Here is a 21,365-nt window from a genome sequence, read left to right on the forward strand (position 1 = left end):
TGAAGACTTCAATGTCCATTACCAAGAGAGGCTCAGTTTCAGCATTATTGACTGAGCTGGTTGAATTCTAAAGGGAGTAGTGGTTAGATTGGTCCTGCGGTAGGTGATGAGAGAATTGACAAGAGTGAAAGTCCTAACTGACTTTACCCTCACCGTCTTTCCATTACAGATGTTTCAATTCATTGCAGGATTGGTAACTGTGACCACTGCACAACCCTCACTGGGACTAAGTCCCAACTTCACATTGAAGATTTGATCAATTGTGGTGTGTAAAACTGCCACTATATTAAACGGGAAAGATTTCAAACATATCTAGCAACTCGAGGCAGGTTATCAATGAGGTGCTGTCAGCCATCAACAAACAGCTTTGTACTCAGCTGCAAGCTACAATGTCATGGGCCCAGTATATCCCCCGCTCTACCGAGACTGGAACAACACGAGACATCGGTAAAAGGTGAGGTATCATTTTGTCAAGGTATAGCAGGACTATTTGTATGCAAAACAGAGGAAGTAGCATGTGGTAGAGAGGGCAAAACAATCCCACAACCTTATGGATCAGATTTGATATCTGAAGTCCTGCCACATCCTGTCATGAATCATCATGGACTGGAGGAGAGGTCTCCACAAATATCTCCATCCTCAATGATGTGGGAGCCCAGCACTTCAGTGCAAGAGTTTTGGCTGGTACATTTGTATCCATTTTCTGTTGGAAGTGGCAAGTGAATGATTATACTCTGCTTCCCCCCCGAAGTCTCCAGCTCTGGGACATGTTGAGTTTGATATAAAATTTGAACAATGAGCAAATGGCTCAGGCCCTATTTACAAGATGGCCAATCAGGCTGATCATATAGTGTGTGGGGCAGTAGGAATCCCAAAGCATATACTGACCAGTGAAAGTACACTTATGGTGGCAAGTGGGAGAACACCATTAACAGATTGCTCAACTTGCACATTGGAGGAAGAGACCTTGTTAGACCTCTCCATTTCAAAGTTGTGTTTGAGTAAAAGATGGAGCCTATAAATGTGTGATATTGAAATCTAACAGTAATATATTTTAAAATTATATTTTTAAATTATTCTTTCATGAGATGTGGGTATTGCTGCTTAGGCCAGGATGTATTGGTCATTCTTAATTGTCCTTGACCAAGTGGTGGTGAGCCGCCACCTTGAATCACTGGAGTCAACATGGAGGGTATTTGCACACCCACAATGTTGATGGAGAGGAAATTCCAGGATTGTAACTCAGAAACTTTGAAGGAATGGACTGTAGTTCCAAGTCAGAATGATTGTATGGTTCTGTGGACTTGCAGCTGATTGTATTCGCACATAATTTTGACCTGTTCTGCTGAGTGGTAGATTTCATGGCTTTGGAAAGTACTGCCCAAAGGATCTTGGTAAGTTGTTATTCACGTACTGGAAATATGCAAGGTGTAGGAACTGAAGTGTCATTCTAATGAAAATATATCACTCATAGAAATGGACCATTATAGAACTGGAAGTAGAGGATTATTTTTAACTTATGTGCAGAATCACTGCTAGGCCAGCATTTATTGCCCATCCCTATTTGCCCAGAGGGCAGTTAACGATCAACTACACTACACTGAGTCTGGAGTCACATGTAGGCCGGACCAGATGAGAGTGCCAGATTTTCTTCCCTAAAGGACATCAGATTCCAGGTCCATCTATTTGAGATTACATACTGTCATTAAAATTGACCTCGACAGCTCAGATAGCTGACTTTACATGTTCAATAAATGCACATTCAGAAAATGGCAGTGCATCTAGATCAAGATAAGATAGTGACATGGAACAAATGGTTGTGGTTTATTTGAGCAACCTATGAGTGAATGGTCTGATAACATTAAATAATCACATGAACACAGCTATCAATATGTAGATCCTGTAAAGTTTACTGTTTCCATGCTGTACATCGCTATGACTCTATGACTCAGCTTGTTTGGAAAAATTGCTCTGAACCTGGTATAACCGTGCTCAATCATTGGCCAAATTCAAGTTATACAGAACCAAACATAGGCTAGATAGGACACTACATAACGTCACTTCTGTGTGTCTTGGGCAACTGAGACATGTAAGGATGCCCTGAAGCAGTAGGAAAAATCCCGTCATATACACTATCAGGCAGTTTATATCTCCTACACACACCTAACAAACGTTTTAGTAACTTGTTTTCAAACAAGATGGTGCAGTTCTGCTCAGCAGTGTGTCAAATGGATATGAATTTGGACTTTGCAAGAAACCCTCATTGAGATGGCAGTTTCTCTACAAGCAAAACAAAATACCACTAATTCGGGCTTTACTGACTTCAGTTGGCTGCCCACCTTCATACTGGGGATAGTTAATTCGGCTTTCTGCCCTTTGAGAAAGTTTCCTAGGGATGAGATTGGGTTTGAAACTGTGACAATACAGCTCTTCCCTATTTTCCAATTACCCTGGCTCCATCCAAATTTGATGTAGCATTTGCATATTTTAAAGCTTATAGAATCCTACAGCACAGAGACAGCTTCTTTGGCACAAATTGATCAATGCTGACCAAAATGTCCACCCACATTAACCCAATTTCCCTGCAGTTGGCCCATATCCTTCTAAGGAGAAAGTGAGGACTGCAGATGTTGGAGATCAGAGCTGAAAAATGTGTTGCTGGAAAAGCGCAGCAGGTCAGGCAGCATCCAAGGAGCAGGGGAATCGACGTTTCGAGCTTATGCCCAAAACGTCAATTCTCCTGTTCCTTGGATGCTGCCTGACCTGCTGCGCTTTTCCAGCAACACATTTTTCAGCCCATATCCTTCGAAGCCTTTCCTATTCATGTATTTGTCCAAATGCCTTTTAATGGTTGTTCATGTACCCACCTCAACCACTTCTGCTGGCAGCTCATTCCAAATTCGTACCATCCTCTGTGTAAAACAAAAAGTTGTTTCTTCAGGTTCCCTTTTATTCTTTCCCCTCTAATCTTTCTCAAACCCTGGGAAAAAAGACTGAGTGCATTCACCCTATCCATGCCTCTCATGATCTTTTACACCTTTATAAAATCTCTCCTCAGTCTCCTACACTCTAAAGAAAATAAGTCTTAGCTTATCCAACTCTCCCTGTAAATTTCTTCTGCACTCTGTTCAGTTTAATAACATCCTTCCTATAGCAAGGTGACCAAAACTGAACACAATACTCCAAGTGTGACCACACCAATGTCCTGTTCAGCTGCAGCATGACTTCCCAACTTCTATACTCCATGTCCTGACTGATCAAGACCAGTGTGCAAGAAACCTTCTTCACTGCCCTGTCTACCTGTGACTCCACTTTCAGAGAACAGTGAAATGAAATTCCAAAATCCCTCTCTTCCACGACTCTCCTTAAGGCCCTATCATTCACCATGAAGCTCCTATCTTGATTAGACTTTCCACTTGCCTATATTAAACTCCATTTGCCATTTCTTGGCCATTTCCCCAGCTGATCAAGATCTGCTGCAATTTCTGATAACTTCCCTCACTGTCCATGATTTTAGTATCATCTGCAAGCTTACTAATCATGTCTTGTACATTCTCATCCAAATCATCGATGTAGACAACAAAAAGTAATGAGCCCAGCACCAACCCGTGAGGCACTCCACCAGTCACAGCCCTCCAGTCGAACAAGCATCCTTCCATCATTACCCTCTGCTTCCCACCAAGAAGCTAATTTTGTATCCAATTTGTCAGCTTGCCCTGGATTCCATGTGATCTGACCTTCCAGAGCAGTCTATCATGTGGAACCTTAACAAAGGCCTTACTGAAATCTATACAGACTATGTCTACCACCCTGCCCTCACCAACCTTCCTAATCACTTCATCAAAGAACTCTAACAAATTTGTAAGGCATAACATCCCACTGACAAAGCCATGCTGACAACTCCTACACCTGTCTTTCCAAATGGATGTATATATTATCCCTCAAAATCCTCTCAAGTAACTTACCCACCACAAATGCTAAAGTTACTGGTCTACGGTTCCCAGGCTTTTCTTTGCAACCCTTCTTGAATAATGGCACAGCATTCGCTACCTTCCAGTCTTCCGGAACTTCACTCATGGATATTGATGATGAAAAAGTATCAAACAGGGTCCCCGCAATTTCTTCTCAAGCCTCTGGATGGATCAATGAGATCTTCTTTAAAGAGGATGAAATCACAGGAACAAAAAGGAGAGCATGCACTTGAGCTGCATTCCAGACAGCCCGAGTTCCTTCAATAAAGGGTATCAAAATCCAAATAAACCAGAAATGTTTTAACGTCTCCCCATGCAGGCGTTACGTACCAGTTCATAGGGGATAGAAGTCAGAGAAGGGAATTTCTCTCATATGTTTCATAAAATGCTTGCACATAAATGCGAATTCTGTGTTTGGAATTTTTATCTCCTATATTAATTGATCACTCTACCACGTTAAGATTGAGATCCATTTAGCAGAGAGTTGGATAATCATGTTTTATTTTTGTTGTTGCTGTAAACATAAGCACAGGAACTTGATTGCTAATGAAAATTGTTATTTTTGGAAGGCAGCCATTTAATTAAAGGAAATGTTCGCCTTATGTCAAAGGATGTATCAATGTGCATCAGTATTTGCAAAATGGCAAAACAAGCTTGAGGTCATAGCTCCAGATTATCATCTGCCATCTGGCCATACAATGAACTGAGTAGGAAATAATGAAAGCTACTTAGGTCTGCATAAGTAATTGAGAAACTTACGCCTCCTATGCAAATAATAATAAAGAGTTGTTGAAGATCCTTGGTTACGAGCCAGCGTTGCTGTTTGGAGTGCTATAAATAGAGAATTATGTAAAAAGCCACAAAGAACAGATTTCATGACGGGGTTCTGTCATAAATTCAAATGCCACAACCACAAATACTTGTAATATGAAGCTTTAGAATTTTATGCACGTTTCTCATTTAACAGCAATTATCACTCAATGATATTCTGCTTATTGTTTTTATCAATTATTAGTTATCTGCAGCTAAAGGATTGTTAAATTAGAGAAGTAAGAAATGCTTACCAGCAAACGTAGGCATGTACAATTTTATATTCCATCATTGCACAAACAGTTCATGTCAATATGCTGCACGCAACATTTTTGACTGGGTTGGAAGCTGCATCCATTATTTTGTTGCAGATGTTCATACCGAAGATACGTTACAGTCATGCATAGTTTAAAGGATAGTTCATAGTGTACTATTGTACTTGGAAAAAGATTTTTAAAAAAATAGATTGCAATCTATTCAAGCACCCTACATAACTGATGATGAATCAGGATGATTTTTGTTATTTAGGGTATCAAGGGATGTGATGCAAAGGTAGCTAATTGGAATTGATGTCTAAATCAGCAACAATTTACTTGAGTCAAAGTGTAGACCTGAGGAAATCGAGAGTCAGCCCTTGTTCCTGTGCAGTTAAGAGAAATTTTAACCTTGGCTAAGTGTGCAAAATGGGGATAGAAACCAGTGTTAATCATCAGGAAAAACTCATCTGGTTCACTGGTGTCCATTTGAGAGCATGCTTACCTGATCTGGTCTACACATGACTCCAGACACACAGCAAAGTAGTCAATATTTAACTGCCCTCTGGGCAATTAGGGATGGATAACAAATACTGGCATGGATCAGTGTTGGCCACATCCCATGAATGAATAAAAGTTAAAATAACTTGTTACAAGGGAAACCAAGCTGATTGACAGACTCCAGGCAACACACTTTAGATGAAATTACTAATCAACCTTAGAAATGTTTAATAAGCACTTCCCAATGTACATCCCTTCAAACAAGTTTGATTTCCCTGAATTTAAATGAAGTTAGTGGGCCGAGTTAAAAGAGCTATCCAATAGGATTTGTGAACTTGTGCAAGCAAGGCAAAAGCAGGAAGAAGTCCAGTGAATTCCTTGCAAGCTCCCGACCAGCTGTGAAGTTTTTGGCATGCAGTACAGTGGGTGATATTTTAGAACTTTACCTGTCTCACTTCGCCACAAGATTAACACAGGCCTGTTTGACTACTCCAGGTATATCTATCATTCAAAACTGCAAGAGGCCGAGTCACTGTTTAGTTCCAAGAAATGGGTGTTTATGTCAAACTTCAGAAAGGTAAGTTTTAATTGTGTTGGCTTGAAAACTTTCAAAGATGAAAATTAAAAGTAACTTAGAATGCTTTCAGTTTATTGGGGGGTAAAATCTTTTGCAAGAATTCTCAAACATCTCCTGCAGCTACAGATTGTGCCATAGCTACAAAGTAACAGCAGCTTTAAGTGGTTGAAAACAAAAACAGGATCAATCTTGCTCTTTATTTCTTTGATAATACACAAACAATTCTCTTACAGTTTTAAAGGACTCCAGTTAGGTATTTTCAGAGATTTAAAGAATAGGGGCAATTTGGGAGTGAACAATAAATGTTCAGACACAGCTTGAGCAACAGATGGTGAGATAAAATCACAAAAACCAAAGTGTTTCTTTCTGAATAACCTGGTCCTAGAAAATTAGGATGCCCAATTTTAAACTACTGCACCAGCTTGTAACTTCAAGAGTATCCTTTCTGATTCTCTTTTCTGGCTAAGTATTAATAACTTAAACAAACAGGAAACTTTTCTCATTTCTTCAATACTGAATCCATGTTTTGGTAGAACTGTCCACATGATATGTGAGAAGCTGCAGAGTTTCACATCACATCTCATTTTGTTAATTAATAGATTACAAAGCAAATAAATAATAGTATTTTCTATTAACATTAAATGGAACTGGCTCATCACAATGAGGCAAACAATAATTGGGGTGGCACAGTAGCTCAGTGGTTAGCACTGCTGCCTGAGCACCAGGGACCCAGGTTCGATTCCAGCCTTGGACGTTTGTCTGTGTAGCGTTTGTGTGCATTTCCTCCCACAACACCTAACAACATTTCTGGAAATTGGCCATGCTAAATCACCCATAATTTTCAGGGATGTGTAGGTTAAGTGCGTTAGTCAGGGGTAAATGTAGGGGAATGGGTCTGGGTGGTTACTTTTTGAAGGGTTAGTGTAGACTTGTTGGGCCAAATGGCCTGTTTCCATACTGTAGAGATTCTATTCTATGAATCTATGATAATGGTTCATGACATCCTAAGTTAAGCTCAAATGTTGTAACTAATCTCTGTGCTTATATAGTTTTTCTTTTCTCCTATTTAATTCATTCCTGTTGATCGTTTTGATATGAAGATGACCATGTTTATCATCTGGAATGTTTACTAGGTTTCTAGTGGACAGATAGGTGGTTATTAAGGCTGATCTGTGGCTGGAAGGCTGTGCTACAAAGTAGGAAAGGACAATGCAAATATTTTACTTTTAGAGGAGTTGCTGGCTTACAGTTTCTTCCCTCATGTTTTCTCTCTGCCTCTGAGATGCAGTTTTGAAGGCGGCTGCACATTTTATTTATTTGCTTGTGTCAGGTCAAAGCAATGCTATGTGGGCTTCTCCCGAGTCCCAGAGTAGATATCAAAACTCTTAGCTGAAGATTTCAGAATGCCTTATAGTGTTTCTTTTGAGCACTGAGTGTAGACGCCAGAGTCAAGTTCTTTGTGGAAGAAATTAAAAACCACACATCTCCAGGCCATAGTCCAACAGGTTCATTTGGATTTGGAGATGCTGGTTTTGGACTGGGGTGCACAAAGTTAAAAATCATACAACACCAGGTTATAGTCCAACAGGTTTAATTGGAAGCACTAGCCTTCGGAGAGCTGCTCCTTCATCAGGTGGTTGTCCCTGATCCTTGAACGTCGCTCCGAAAGCTAGTGCTTCCATTTAAACCTGTTCGACTATAACCTGGTCTTGTGGGATTTTTAACTTTGTCCACCCCAGTCCAACACCGACACCTCCAGGTCTGTGTAGAAGATTCGTTTTACTAAGTGAGTGTTAGGCATTCTGACCACATGACCAGCTGTTGTGGCTGCCTCAATATGGTGTGGATGCCAGGAATACCAACATGGGTGAACGTTTCAATGTTTGGTATTTTGTCCTGCCATCTGGTCTTTAGAAGCTTCCGAAGGAAGATGAAGCATTTGTGCTTCATGGCATGATGCTGGTTCAATAGTCCAAATCTCATATTTTTGGGGCATAGTGAGCAGAATTATTGCTCTAAACACTTTCAGTTAGTAAGCAGACTCTCCCAGACTGAGTTTTGAAGTCTGTTGAAGACCGTACTCACTGTGGCAATTCTTTAGAGTGTCTTTTTGTTAACATAGACAGCTTGAGAAAGTGTGCCACTGCAATAATTGCCTTATCCCCACTGTTTACAGATTTTGGTCATGGATTGAACACTTAGTCCAGGAAGGTTTCATCTTAAGCCTACTAACCACGTTACCAGGTCTACGTTACACCAATTCTCTTCATGCGAACTGTAAGGCTGTGGTAGATGTCTGTACTGCAGAACAAGTCTTTACTACATTGTACATCCAGCTCTGAATAAGCAGCAGGCGTTTTGTTTTTTTTCACTCATGGGACATGGGCATCACTGCCTGGCCAGCATTTATTGCCTGTTTCTGGTTGCCTTTGGTGGTGAGCAGTTTTCATGAACTCTATGGTGCACGTGAAACTTCATAGTGATTAATACAACTGAGTGGCTTGCTAGGTCATTTCAAAGGGCAGTTAATAGTCAACCACCCATTGCTGTGACTCTGGAGTCATATGTTGGCAGATTTCTTTCTCTGAAGGATGTCAGTGAGCTGGATTTGGTTTTTTTGACAATTGACAATGGTTTCACGGTCAGCTGAAGTTTCTTATAGATTTTTTAAAAAATTGAATTAAAATTCCAACACTGACCGCAACAGGATGCAAACCCAGATCCTGCTTGATCCAGGTATTTGTGCCTTGTTTCAGTTGCAACATTTCTCAACCTTGGGAAACCTGATAGTTTGACTGATGTGTATCGTAAGCGTCATTAATATACTGACATAAATTATCTTCCCTTGAGAACAAGTTAGTTCACCTCACAACCTACCAAATAAAATGAGAAGATGGCACACCAAAAGCAGTTTGGAATCTAGTTTCTAATTTTAAACGTTTTAACTTTTCTGCTGGATCAGTAACTCAGTAGGCCTTTTAGATAGATATCCTGATACCATTTTGCACTTGGTAAACATGCAGGAAGATCTTGCAACATTAGGATTTTAATTTCCATATGTTTTTCTTGAGTTGCACACGTTTCAAATTGGTCTAATCTTTTACAGTTTCTGAAGAAAAGCCAAATGGTGATGGATTTACATAAAGCCTATTCTTAATTTTGAGCATTTCATCTTGTGCTAATTTTTCATAAATATTGGAATGTTACACATGTTGTCACTCTTCTCTCTCTTTCATGGTTCTCTCAACTGTCATTTTTAAGATAGGTCCCACTTAAAGATGACATAGTTCCAGAGGGTGCCTCTCTCTAACGTAAGTGTGAGTGTGAGAGAGAGAGATTAACTTGATGTCACTACAGCTCAGGTGAAGGGCAAGGCTTCTCTTTTTAAGAAGATGAAACCTTCATCATGACCTCACAGTCCAGAAATTGAACCTGAGCTGTTTGAGTTACTCTGCACTGCAAGCCAGCCATTGTGTCAAATGAGCTAACTAACAACAATAGGCAGTGGATCATACTAAGAGTTAAAGTCTAGTACATTCAATAATCTAAGGGTCATTGTTTTTTCTGTAACTAGTAAATATGAACCAAGTATCTATTCATAGAATGTATCAGTTAACATTGAACAATGCGCAGCACAGTGGCTCAGTGGTTCACACTGCTGCCTTTCAGTGCCAGGGACCCAGGTTCAATTCCTGCCTTGGACAACTGTCTGTGTGGTGTTTGCACATTCTCCCAGTGTCTGTGTGAGTTTCCTCCCTGTGCTCTGGTTTCTTCCACAAAGGTGTGCAGGTGAGGTGAATTAGCCATGCTAAATTGTCCATAGTGTTTGGTGCATCAGTCAGGAGTAAATGTAGGGTAGGGGAATGGGTCTGGGTGGGTTACTCTTTGGAGGGTTGGTATGGACTTGTTGGGCTAAATGACCTGTTTCCATAATGTAGAGAATCTAATCTTAAAAAAAACATCTTTATCACACAAGGGTGGGAAAAAAAGAGAGGAGATTTACCAGGATGATACCAGAAGAGGAAGATTTCAGTTTCATGGTTAGGTTGCAAAAGCTGGGATTGTTCTCTTTAAAGCAGAAAAAATGATGGATGAGCTAACAGTATTTCAATATTATGAGGTGTTTCAAATGAGCAAATAAGGAGAAATTGCTTTCTCCAGCCAGTGGGTCAATAAGTAGAGGTAATAGATTTAAAGTAATTGGGAACAGATTTAGAGGAATTGGGAAGATTTTGTTTTTCACACAAAGTTGGCATGATTCAGCTTTGAAAGATGGGGCAAGAAGGAATTCCAAAGGAACTTGCAAAAGCCAACTGATTATGTTCTTGAAGACGGCTGCTTTGCGTGGTCTGGGGAAAAGTTAGAGTATGGGACTGAAGTTGTTCACTCTGTAAAAGAGGTGGCAAAGACACCTAAGATTCTCTGAGGATAATTTTAACCTTCCCTATTGGCAAGAAGTCAACATGATTGGTTTGCCCATTTGTACTCTCAATTGAAATACTTAGATTTTAATTGCTGGAATACGTTTCTTTCAAAATTAGCTCCTTTGATTAGCTGCCAGTTGGTGTGTTCTTGAGAAACTATCCCAGCAAAGGTGTCAACATTCAAAAGTAGAAACAAATAGTTTAATGGAGAGCTCTTGACATGAATCCATTTTATTCCCTTCCCAGATACCAATTGAACTGTGTGTTTTGAGAACACTTTAAATATACAATACAATTTTTTTTCATGTACACAGATTTGCAAGAGCATTCATTAGTCCACTAAACTTATTCAGGGATGTTTGCATCATTGACTTATTGAGTAGAAAGGTGTATTAGTTAGATTAAATGATACAGCTTACATAACAGCAGTGTGTCCATAGCTTGTGGGTAAAGAGGACTCAGGTTTAATAGCCTCTGAAAAATAGCTAGTGGTAGTAGTAAGTGTTAAGTATATATCATATCTTATACCCAAAGTACCTCAAGTAAACATTTCACAGAATGCGTAACTTACTGCCTTTAGAAGCCTTACAACTAGCATTTCTATCTTCTACAATACAGCCTTTGGCATCAACAACAGACACTAAAGGTTGGGAGAAGCAGTGAACACAAAACATTGTGTAGAAATTGCTCTATTGTTTGGAATAGGGACGTGACCAGAAATGTATTTGCTAGGCAAATGTGATCAGCTGACAATCTTTATGGCTTAGGATAAGATTGTCCTCCTATGTTTGAGTCCTTGCCAGCATAACAACTGTTCACAGTGAATCAGCATTATGCTTTGCAAAAGCAAAGTATTGTGGGGGCAGGAAACTGAAAGAACTGTGGATGCTGCAAATCAAAAACAGAAATTGTTGGAAAAGTTCAGCAAGTCTGGCAGCATCTGTGGAGAGAAATCAGAGCTAATGTTTCAGGTCCAGCTATCCTTGCTCAGATCTGTGGATGCTGGAAATCTGAAATTTAAAAAAAAATGCTGCAGCACTGGTAGCATTTGTTGAGAGAGAGCATTTGTGAAGATTTCAATTGATGACTTTTCAGCCTAAAGTGTAAACTTTGTTTCTCCATCTACAGGAGTTAATAGATTGCTGAATATTTCTGGTATTTTATTGTTTAGTTTCCTGACTTGTGAGCTTTGTTTGTTGTTATATTTAGTTTCAGTAATTTAATAAAACAATAACAGGCTTTATTATTAACATTGTGAAATCAATGTACAATTGATTCATTATATAATTGCAAACTATGCTTCATAAAACATTCTCAAATATTTACTGTAATATTGACACAATATTGTGTTTACACAGACAGAAGACACAAAAGCTGGCAATTCAGCTTTTCAAACCTGCTCCACTGTTCAGCAAGATCAGGATTAATCTTCTACCCCAGCTATATCTTCCTGCTGTATTTTATATCCCCTAATTCTGTTAACATCCAAAAGTCCATTGATCCTTGTATTGAATATACGTATTGACTATGGATCCACAGCCTTTTGGGATAGTGAATTACAGTGGTTCATAAACTTTTGAGTTAGGAAACGTCTTCTCATTTCACTCCAAAATAGCTCTTCCCCTATTCTGAGATGGTGGTCCTGTCCTATAGTTGTGGACTCCCAGCAAGGGAAGTCTTCCCAGCTTCTACTTTGTCAAGCTCATTAAGAATTTCATGGACTGGATTTTACAGGATACCACGTTCCCCACCATTTGGCTAAAAAAGTCAGTGGTGAGCCGGCCCTCAATCCAGAGAATTAACAATGAAGAAGGTTAAGGCGAAATGTCTTCTCCATCTCAGTCGGTTGTACAGCCTTCGAAACCAACAACTCTGTAGATCAAGCAATGCCACTGTGGGTGGTGGCCACCAGTGGGATTACAGTCAGCCCCACAGGAGCCGAGAGTGAGTTCACAGTTGGGCGATTTCACTGATGTCTGCCAGCCTGTTGCAGCTCAGAATTGGGATGGGGACTGAGAGCAGGTGGGATGGGGGGTGGGAATATTTCCAAAGGGCTCAGCCTACAAAGGAGCTTCATCCCTATGTGAGACACCAGCTAAAGCTGTCAGGCTTCCTGCATGGCATGGGTCTCACCCTGCCACAAGAATACCCATGGCAGCAGGATGAGGCACTTGATGGCATTCTATTAATTTACCCATTAGGGACCCTGTTTACTAATGCCACATCTAAATTCTCAATTCCTTTGTTTCAAATCAACCTCAACAACAGCCCCACCCTTTGTTGCATCTCACTTGAGTAGTGTGCTATTTCCAGATTTGTGACAAAAGTTAACAATTTATAAAAGTATTCCAAAATTCCCAAATTTACCTGTTTTTAGATCCAGGTTGACAGAAAGCATGACTAGATTTCTCTACTTAACAAGAATAATTATCTGTTACAAATAGGTTATAGCTGCAGGTTAAGACAAAAGAACTGTCAACGTATAACTTCACTGGTTGAACTTTAACCATCTTATAAGAGTCCTCCTATGCACATAGATACAAAAATACATGGGTATCACTGGTGGAGAGAAAGTCTGAGAAGGGAGTTCAGTAGTCCCTGTCCAGTGTTCACTGAGGTGGTCCTTTTTTGCTTATCAGGCCATGCTGCTCCTTCCTGCTCCAATTTGCTTGCAGGAAGAAAAGATTGAGCAAGAAAAGATTGGCTCACTTGCTAAAGTCTCTGATGTATTGATTAGAAGCCACAACTTTCAGCATCTGTTGAGGGAAATAAACTGGCTTTCTCCAGGCTTGAGGTGGCTTTACTGTAGAAAATGGACAGCTACAGAGAAATATGAATCAAAAGCAGGCAAATGGGTCTAGTTTAATTGTGAAAACTGGGCAGCATGGACAGGTTGGGATGAAGGGCCTGTTTCCATGCTGTAGAGATCTATGACTCTATAAGCCTATGACCCAATGGGCCGAGGGGTGAACTGGCTTCCCAACGGTTGCACTGCAACTGACCACCACAGAAAATTTCAAATAGGTTGGAGACAGATGGTTAGGAGCAGGAAATACCCTCAATATATTATGCTCACTCTATCTGATCACTTCTTGCTCATCTAAATGCTAGGGAGTGTAGATATGGTCTGGGCAAGTTTTGCTCATCAGGAAATGCCCTCCTCCCAAGAATTAGCCAGCTGAATCTTTGTACATCCTCTAAGATAAGTACATCCTTCCTCCTGACCTAGATCAAAATTATTAACAGCACTACACGTGTGGCCTTGCTAAAGTTCTGCTGAATTGCAGTAAGATGTCTTTATTCATAATCTTTTATGAATAATATTCATAATTATTCATAATTCTAATGGATTGGAAATTGATATTTTTGCATTTGTTCAGTGGTATGGTTGTTGATGATCTGACCACCATGGATTGCCCATTCCTAGTAGCCGTTGAAAATGTCATGCTGAGCTACCTTTTTGAATTGCTGCAATCCATTTGCTGTTGGTGAACTTCAATGTCATTAGGAAGGGAATTCCATGGGTTTGACCCAGTGATGCTGAAAGAATGGCAATACATTTCCAATTCAGGATTGTGAGTGACTTGGAGGGGAACTTGCATGTAATGGTCTGGCCTTGTTCTTCCAGATAAAAGTAGTCATGAGTTTGAAGAGGAGTTTTGGTGAAATTCTATCATGTACCTTGTAGATTGTACACAGTACTGCTACTAAGCATCAGTGATAGAGAGAATAGATGCTTGTGGATGTCGTGCCAATCAAATAGACTGCTTGACCCTGGATAGTGTCAAGCTTCTTGTGTTGGTGAAGTCGCACTCAAATAGGCAAATGGGGAGACATTCCATCATACCCCTGACTTGTGCCTTGTAGGTGCTGGACAGCTTTTGGGAAGTTAAGGTGAGTTATTTACTACAAGTTTCCTAGCTTCTGATCTGTTCCTGTCACCGTAGTATTTGCATGGCTAGTCAAGTTCTGTTTCTGGGTGGTGGTAACCCCAAGAATGGTGATAGCTTTTTTTAAAAATCGGCTGTACCTGCATGTTTACCATGTGTACAAAGGCACTAAAATCTCACTGATGTCTTTATTTCCCAACCTCCTTCCATTTGAAAGATAGGTGAGATTTAGTCAATATAGTGGTAGTCTTAGCTTCTCATGGGGGAACCAACAGAAAATCCCTGTCAGTTCTAGCTTATGTGGTCTGTGGGACCTTAAAACAATCTTTTGATAATATCAAGGAGTTGGCTCTCATAGGGTATACATTTGGGTAGACTTAAGAGAAGGAAGAGGGAAACACATACAAAGAAGAACATGGAGTAGAACTAGTGAGCATGTGGTGATCATGGAATAGTCTTCCAACAATGTCTCTGAATACCATGTATATTCGTATTTAGTTCTAACATATACTAAACAGTGACATGGCTTTCTTCTGGATCAGCCAGTCTTCAACCCAATCCCATGGAATTGGGCGTGGAACCATAAAAATAAAAGCTCTATATTTAATATTTTGAGCATCTCCCTCTATGGGGCGGGGGGGGGGGGGGGCGAAGGAGCTCAAAATATTAAATACTCTTCAAGCATTCATTTGGAAATTGGTGGGCCTTCCCTGGGACCCAGAAACATGGCAGTGGAGGTCTTACACATCAAGCATACTGGACAATCAGAGACCAGCAGACCACTACTCTTGGATAATAGGGGGGTGCCTGATTGTCACGGTCATCAGTGCCAGAGGAAGCAGGGGCAGCTTCCAGTAATATACCTCGAGGTTCAGAATTACCAAGATGCCACAGACCAATGGTAATTGAAATTGGGATGGGGACTGCAGTGTAGGAGTCACCAGAGAGGTTGGGTTCGAGGCAAGGTCACTGTGATGGCTTCCAGTGGTCTCCCATTATGGGACTGGTTTCCATGATAAGGCACATAGTCCTGAGAAAGAGTAATGCCCCCCACCATGTGCAAGATTGTCAGCATACCCAATGTGGTTTTACTGGACAGCACTTGGGAGGCGTAGGATAGCTACACAGCTCTCCCTTCATCATTGAACCACTGCTGAAAATGATAAGTTCGGGATAATAGTGGTCTATTATTAATGAGACTAATTGGCATTCCAGAGCCAGGAATCTTGCACCAGTTCCTTCCATCCTTTGAATTAATTGGGAAATTGATGCAGAGCCTCTCCCATGATTAAATGAACCCTTTAGTCCTGGCATCATGGTTCCTGTTGCATGACATCCAGCCAATTATTTCACTTTTATATTTTTCTTACCAAAATGAAAAACTCCACATCACTCCATGTTATGATCATTGTCTTGCTCTTGCCAATTCATCTTGCCCATTTTAATCATTCTGATGACTTATTTTCCTATATAACATGATATTGTCAGTAACTTCAGTAATGTTATAGTCTCCTCGGCAAAGACACTGGCATTGATTGTAACTTAAGCCCAATCTATGATCCTCAGAATCAAATTTGCCAACTGAAAGGGACTTATTTACATTTGTATGAAACAAACCTTTAATTGTTAAAACCCTTAGGCACCTAAGTAACAATAATCTTCACTGAACAAATTGTCCCTCTAAACTTTCAGACTAAGGGGTTAATTTGGCCAAAGTATGAAACAGACAATCAGAAGGTGTCCACATTGCTAATACACTTTTAAAATTGTTTGTCACTCAATTTTTGTTCTAATTGTTAATTATAATTCTGAGGAGTTGCTAAAGGAGGACTCTGCAACTTTAGTTTTTGGCTGCAAGTTATTTTCATGGAACAGGCTCCTCCCTGCTTCTTACTCTGAAAAGTAGGTACTCTGGCTAGTATACTCCAGCACACTGTGGTATGCTCAAAAAGTCTGATTTAATAAGGTTCTTGAATTACGCATTTGAAATTTTGGATAATGCTCTTTGGGGAAAGACGTACAATCTGTTGCCTATTTCTCCTGTACCAGTTGGTGCTGCTCTGCCTGGCTTCGCACTCTTGTTGAAGTGTGGTGCTGGAAAAGCACAGCAGGTCAGGAAACCTCTGAGCAGCAGGAGGATCGATATTTTGGTCATAAGCCCTTCATCACTCCTCAGCCCCTGCCCCACATTCATCATGAAGGGCTAATACCCAAAACAACGATCCTCCTTCTCCTCGGATGCTGCCTGACCTGCTGTGCTTTCCAGTGCCACACTTTTCAACTCTTACCTCCAGCATCTGCAGTCCTCACTTTCTCCTTTGTGCTCTCCTTCTATTCCTTGCCACCATACAATAACAAGATGTCCGTTAATGGCATGGGTGAAGTCGAGTGGCACTTGTTCAATTTTGGTGAAATATTTAGAAAAGGTGCCAAAATTGGGACAGCAGTCTCACAGATTAACCAAGAACCAGCCTGACAGCCTTATTCACAAAATCCTACTTTACATACAGTGTCTCTGACAATACAAATCAGCATTCCTGGATGGGTATGTCCCACTCCACTGGCAGGACAGACTCAGCAGAATAGTGGTGGACAATTAAATAATTCAGTGAAGGTCAAGGATCCACAAATATCTTTGTCCCTAAGGTTGGAAGAGCCTAGAATATCAACACAAAAGCCAAGGCTGAAGTAGTTGTAACACAATCTTCAGCCAGAAGTGCTGAGAGATAATCTATCTCAGCTCCTGCTGAGGTTCCCAGCATTATAGATGAGCATCTTCAACCAATTAAGTTCACTCCACGTGACATCAAGAAATGGCTGGAGCCAATGAATACCCAGAAAACAATCTGGCAATAGTACTGAAGATTTATGTTCAAGAGCTTGCTGCTCTTTTAGCCAAGTATTTTTCCAGTACATTTAAAATGGTGGCTCAGTGGTTAGCACTGCTGCTTCACAGCACCAAGGACCAGGGTTCAATTCCCACCTTGGGCAACTATCTGTGTGGAGTTTGCACATTCTCCCCTTGTTGCATGGGTTTCCTGCAGATGTTTAAGTTTCCTCCCATGATCCAAAGATGTTTGGGTTGGATGATTTGGCCATGCTAATTTACCCATAGTGTTCAGGGACGTGTAGGTTAGGTACGATAGTTAGGAGTAAATGTAAAGTAATAGGGTAGATGAGTGGGTCTGTGTGGGTTATTCTTTGGAGGTTCAGTGTAGACTTGTTGGGCCTAATGGCCTGTTTCCACACTATAGGGATTCCATGATCTACCCAACGATGTGGAAAATTGTCCAGGTATGTCCTGTACACACAATGCCAACACAGCCAGTAACCATCTTATTAGTCTACCTTCAATCATCAATAAGGTGATGGAAGTGTCAACAACAGTGCTATCCAGCAGCAGCATCTTTAGTCATCCCTCACAAATGAGGATGACTCTCTTCTGCTCTCAGGGTGTGTCTGCAAGTGGTTGTACAGACAGATGTGGCTTCTGCAGGCTCTGTTACACTTGGGGGACAGAAGTTGATTGTGGGAAGGGGTGGGTGGGGCGTTAGTGTGGCAGCTGCTTTTGCCTGGCTTCTGCTACTTCCCGACAGCAAGTCTCAAGGTACCCAATACCTTTCTGGCTACTCCTCCTGTGCTTGGACAGTCTTGGGCCAGGATTCTCTGATGTCTGTGGGAATGCTGCACTTCCCCAATGAGGTCATGAAGCACTACCTCTATTCATCTGGGGTCACCTGCCATTTTGAAACTGGAAGTAGAGCACTAGCCTGGTTGGTCACACAGACAACGTGCCAGCCCATCGTAGCCAATGAATGTCGTCAGTGCCTTGATGATAGGGATGTTGGCCTAATAAAATAATAAAAACTGAAAGAAAACTGCCATTGCTGTGAATTAAAAACAAAAACACAAGTTGCTGGAAAAGCTCAGTGGGTCTGGCAACATCTGAAAAGAGAAATTGGAGTTAATGTTTCAGGTCCAGTGACCCTTAGAGTTCTGCAGTTTTCTTTCAGTTTTTATTATTTTCTAAACACCAGTGCATTATTACCTTTTTAAATAATAAATTGACAATGGAGAAAGTAATACCTCTTTCCCCCCCCCCCCCCATTAGTTCAGTTAGAATATGATCACAATGAAAACCATATAAGCATCAAAACAGAGCTGCAAACTCTTCATGATTTCACTAAATCATTTATCGTTACCTCACAATTACTATAAAACTCTGTTCTGAGGAAGGGTCACCAGAAGCAAAATATTACCTTGATTTCTCTTTACAGAAGGTGCTAGACCTGCTGAGCTTTTCCAGCAATCTCTGGTTTTGTTTGCATTAGAAAATAATGTTTAGTTGTAAAATGGCTACTAAGTTTGAATCTCACCCTTTATTGAATTTCCAGCCTAGTGTTATGCATGTGTAAAATCACTTACCTTGTCTCAGAGTTCAAAGGTATGCTTCCAACATTTTGATGAAAAGAAAAGTGTTTTAAGTATTTGCTATCCAATAGCAGGTTCCTAGCACTGCCTTACCCTGTGGGAATGCATATTGGAAAACTGCTTAATTAATTCAGGATTGACTCATTAATTAATTACCAAAAGCTTCCAATCCTCTTATTGAGAGACGTGCTTAAGTGCCTATGTATTCAATGCCTTCTGACTCCCCCACCCACCCACATAGCAGGAATTCTCACTTGTTGCTTACTTAATAGAAGGCAAAGAAAGTGATTGCAAGGCTGAAGACTGAGCTGTTGTTTAAAATTAATCATAGCAATCAGTGTGATATGTTTTTGAACCTATTAGGGCAACTGGCGATCTGAAAAGAGGAACAAAGTTAACAAAACATGTTTCACTTAGGACAGATGGTGAAAATGAAGTGAAATCGATTTAAAAAGATGTTACAACATTAATTAACAGATATTTCCATATATATGAACAGATGTGTATTCACTGAGAGGATTGATTTTCAACATACAAGTTGTCATGGGAAACTTAGCTGAAAGCCTGCAATGCACAATTAGTACTGCCAGCAAGTGAGGCTCTTACTGACTGTGGTCTTAGTGTATATGTCTCCATCTGTCTCTTAAACTGTTTACCAATAGTCATAGTTTTGTTATCTTCAAACTTGACTATTCCTATCCATTCCTGACCAACCAAGAATTTCTACATTTAACCCTCCATACATTTGATATCTTCCAACACTCTACTGCCCTTTTATTTAGAGTCATAGAGATGTACAGCATGGAAACAAACCCTTCAGTCAAACCTGTCCATGCCGACCAGATATCCCAACCCAATCTAGTCCCACCTGCCAGCACCCAGCCCATATCCCTCCAAAACCTTCCTATTCATATACCCATCCAAATGCCTCTTAAATGTTGCAATTGTACCAGCCTCTGGCAGCTCATTCCATACATGTACCACCCCTCTGCGAGAAAAAGTTGTCCCTTAGGTCTCTTTTATATCTTTCCCCTCGCACCCTAAACAGATACCCTCTAGTCCTGGACTCCCTCACCCCAGGGAAAAGACTTTGTCTATTTATCCTATCCATGCCCCTCATAATTTTTTAAACCTCTATAAGGTCACCCCTCAGCCTCCAACGCTCCAGGGAAAACAGCCCCAGCCTGTTCAGCCTCTCCCTGTAGCTCAGATCCTGGCAACTTCCTTGTAAATCTTTTCTGAATCCTTTCAAGTTTCACAACATCTTTCCGATAGGAAAGAGACCAGAATTGCACGCAATATTCCAACAGTGGCCTAACCAATGTCCTGTACAGCCACAACATAACCTCCCAGCTCCTTACTCAATACACTGCATATTTGCATTATGCCTTTCAGTCACCACCTCTGTCCGTTATAAATTGCTGTGTTTCAGTTTCAAATAAAATTCATAAGACAAAATAATGACATGCTGCCTGCAAGATTATATCTTATGGTTCTCAGAAAATAAAAAAGAAACATATGACCGTACCAGACAATAGTGAGGACTGCAGATGCTGGAAATCAGTGTCTAGATTAGAGTGGTGCTGGAAAAGCACAGCAGGTCAGGCGGCATCCGAGGAACAGAAAAATTGATGTTTCAGACAAAAGACCTTCCAGCCTGGTACAAATCTATTGAAGTCAAACACTGGAAGATCATGCTCCAGTCAAAATCTGTAACACTGACAAATGCAACTTGCCACAATGCAACTGTAATCTGGATTACTTTAAAGTAAATAAAACTTAGTTCTTTAAGACACTCTCTTTTAAAACCAATTTCCTACCATAGCTGGCTTCATGTCTTAAGTGCTTGATGCAATGCTAGTTTTAGAAAGCATTTTTACATTAAAGGCTTTGTATAAATATAAGTTGTTCTACTTTCATGCCTCTATCAAGTGCCAAAGGATGTTTCTAACTTGTAAAAGGCTACAAACATCTCTTGGTGCTGTGGGTAATAGTTCTTTGCACATAGAATTAAAAATGTTGCCATAAAATAGAATTTGGAGCAATATTTATAATTATATTCAAAGCAATTAGGAATTAATAATAAATACTAAAAGTAATAACAAGTAGAAAGTCCTTTAGTTCTCAACTGGTGGATTCTTGCAGTTGCATTGAGTCTCTTGACAGCAGGACTATAACTCCATGGAGATGGGGTGGTTAAACACACACATTGTGCAGTGGGGGTGGGATGGTGGTTGGCATTACTTCAAGGAGGTGGAGGTCCAGGTGCCATGGTGATAAACTCCACCAGGTGGGCGCACACCTATTCAGCTGCTTCAATCAAGCTGTGGGAATGGACGTGCTGGAAGCTCAACTGTTGCTGATTGGACCAGCCTTGGAGTGCTAGAACCAGCTGCTGTTTTTGACCGATGTCGCAGCACAGCACAGCTGAAAGTCAGGAAGTGAAGTCACAGGCATGGGTACTTTCTTTGTTTCTGGGCTTCTTGACTGCTATCCTTAACAGCTTC

The 21,365-nt window shown here is 40.6% G+C and overlaps 1 protein-coding gene across 1 annotated transcript in view; it reads left to right on the forward strand.

Annotated features, from left to right (window-relative positions):
- Positions 1–5,951: 5,951 nt before the first annotated feature.
- The window catches only part of LOC132815343 (protein ITPRID1-like), a 143,914-nt gene continuing 128,500 nt past the window's right edge, over positions 5,952–21,365 (forward strand). Inside the window, exon 1 of the mRNA XM_060824207.1 lies at positions 5,952–6,113. The gene's annotated coding sequence lies outside the window, so the exon portion shown is untranslated. The remainder of the gene's footprint in view (positions 6,114–21,365) is intronic.

Source organism: Hemiscyllium ocellatum, chromosome 4 (genome assembly GCF_020745735.1).
Source record: "Hemiscyllium ocellatum isolate sHemOce1 chromosome 4, sHemOce1.pat.X.cur, whole genome shotgun sequence".
Classification (NCBI taxonomy): domain Eukaryota; kingdom Metazoa; phylum Chordata; class Chondrichthyes; order Orectolobiformes; family Hemiscylliidae; genus Hemiscyllium; species Hemiscyllium ocellatum.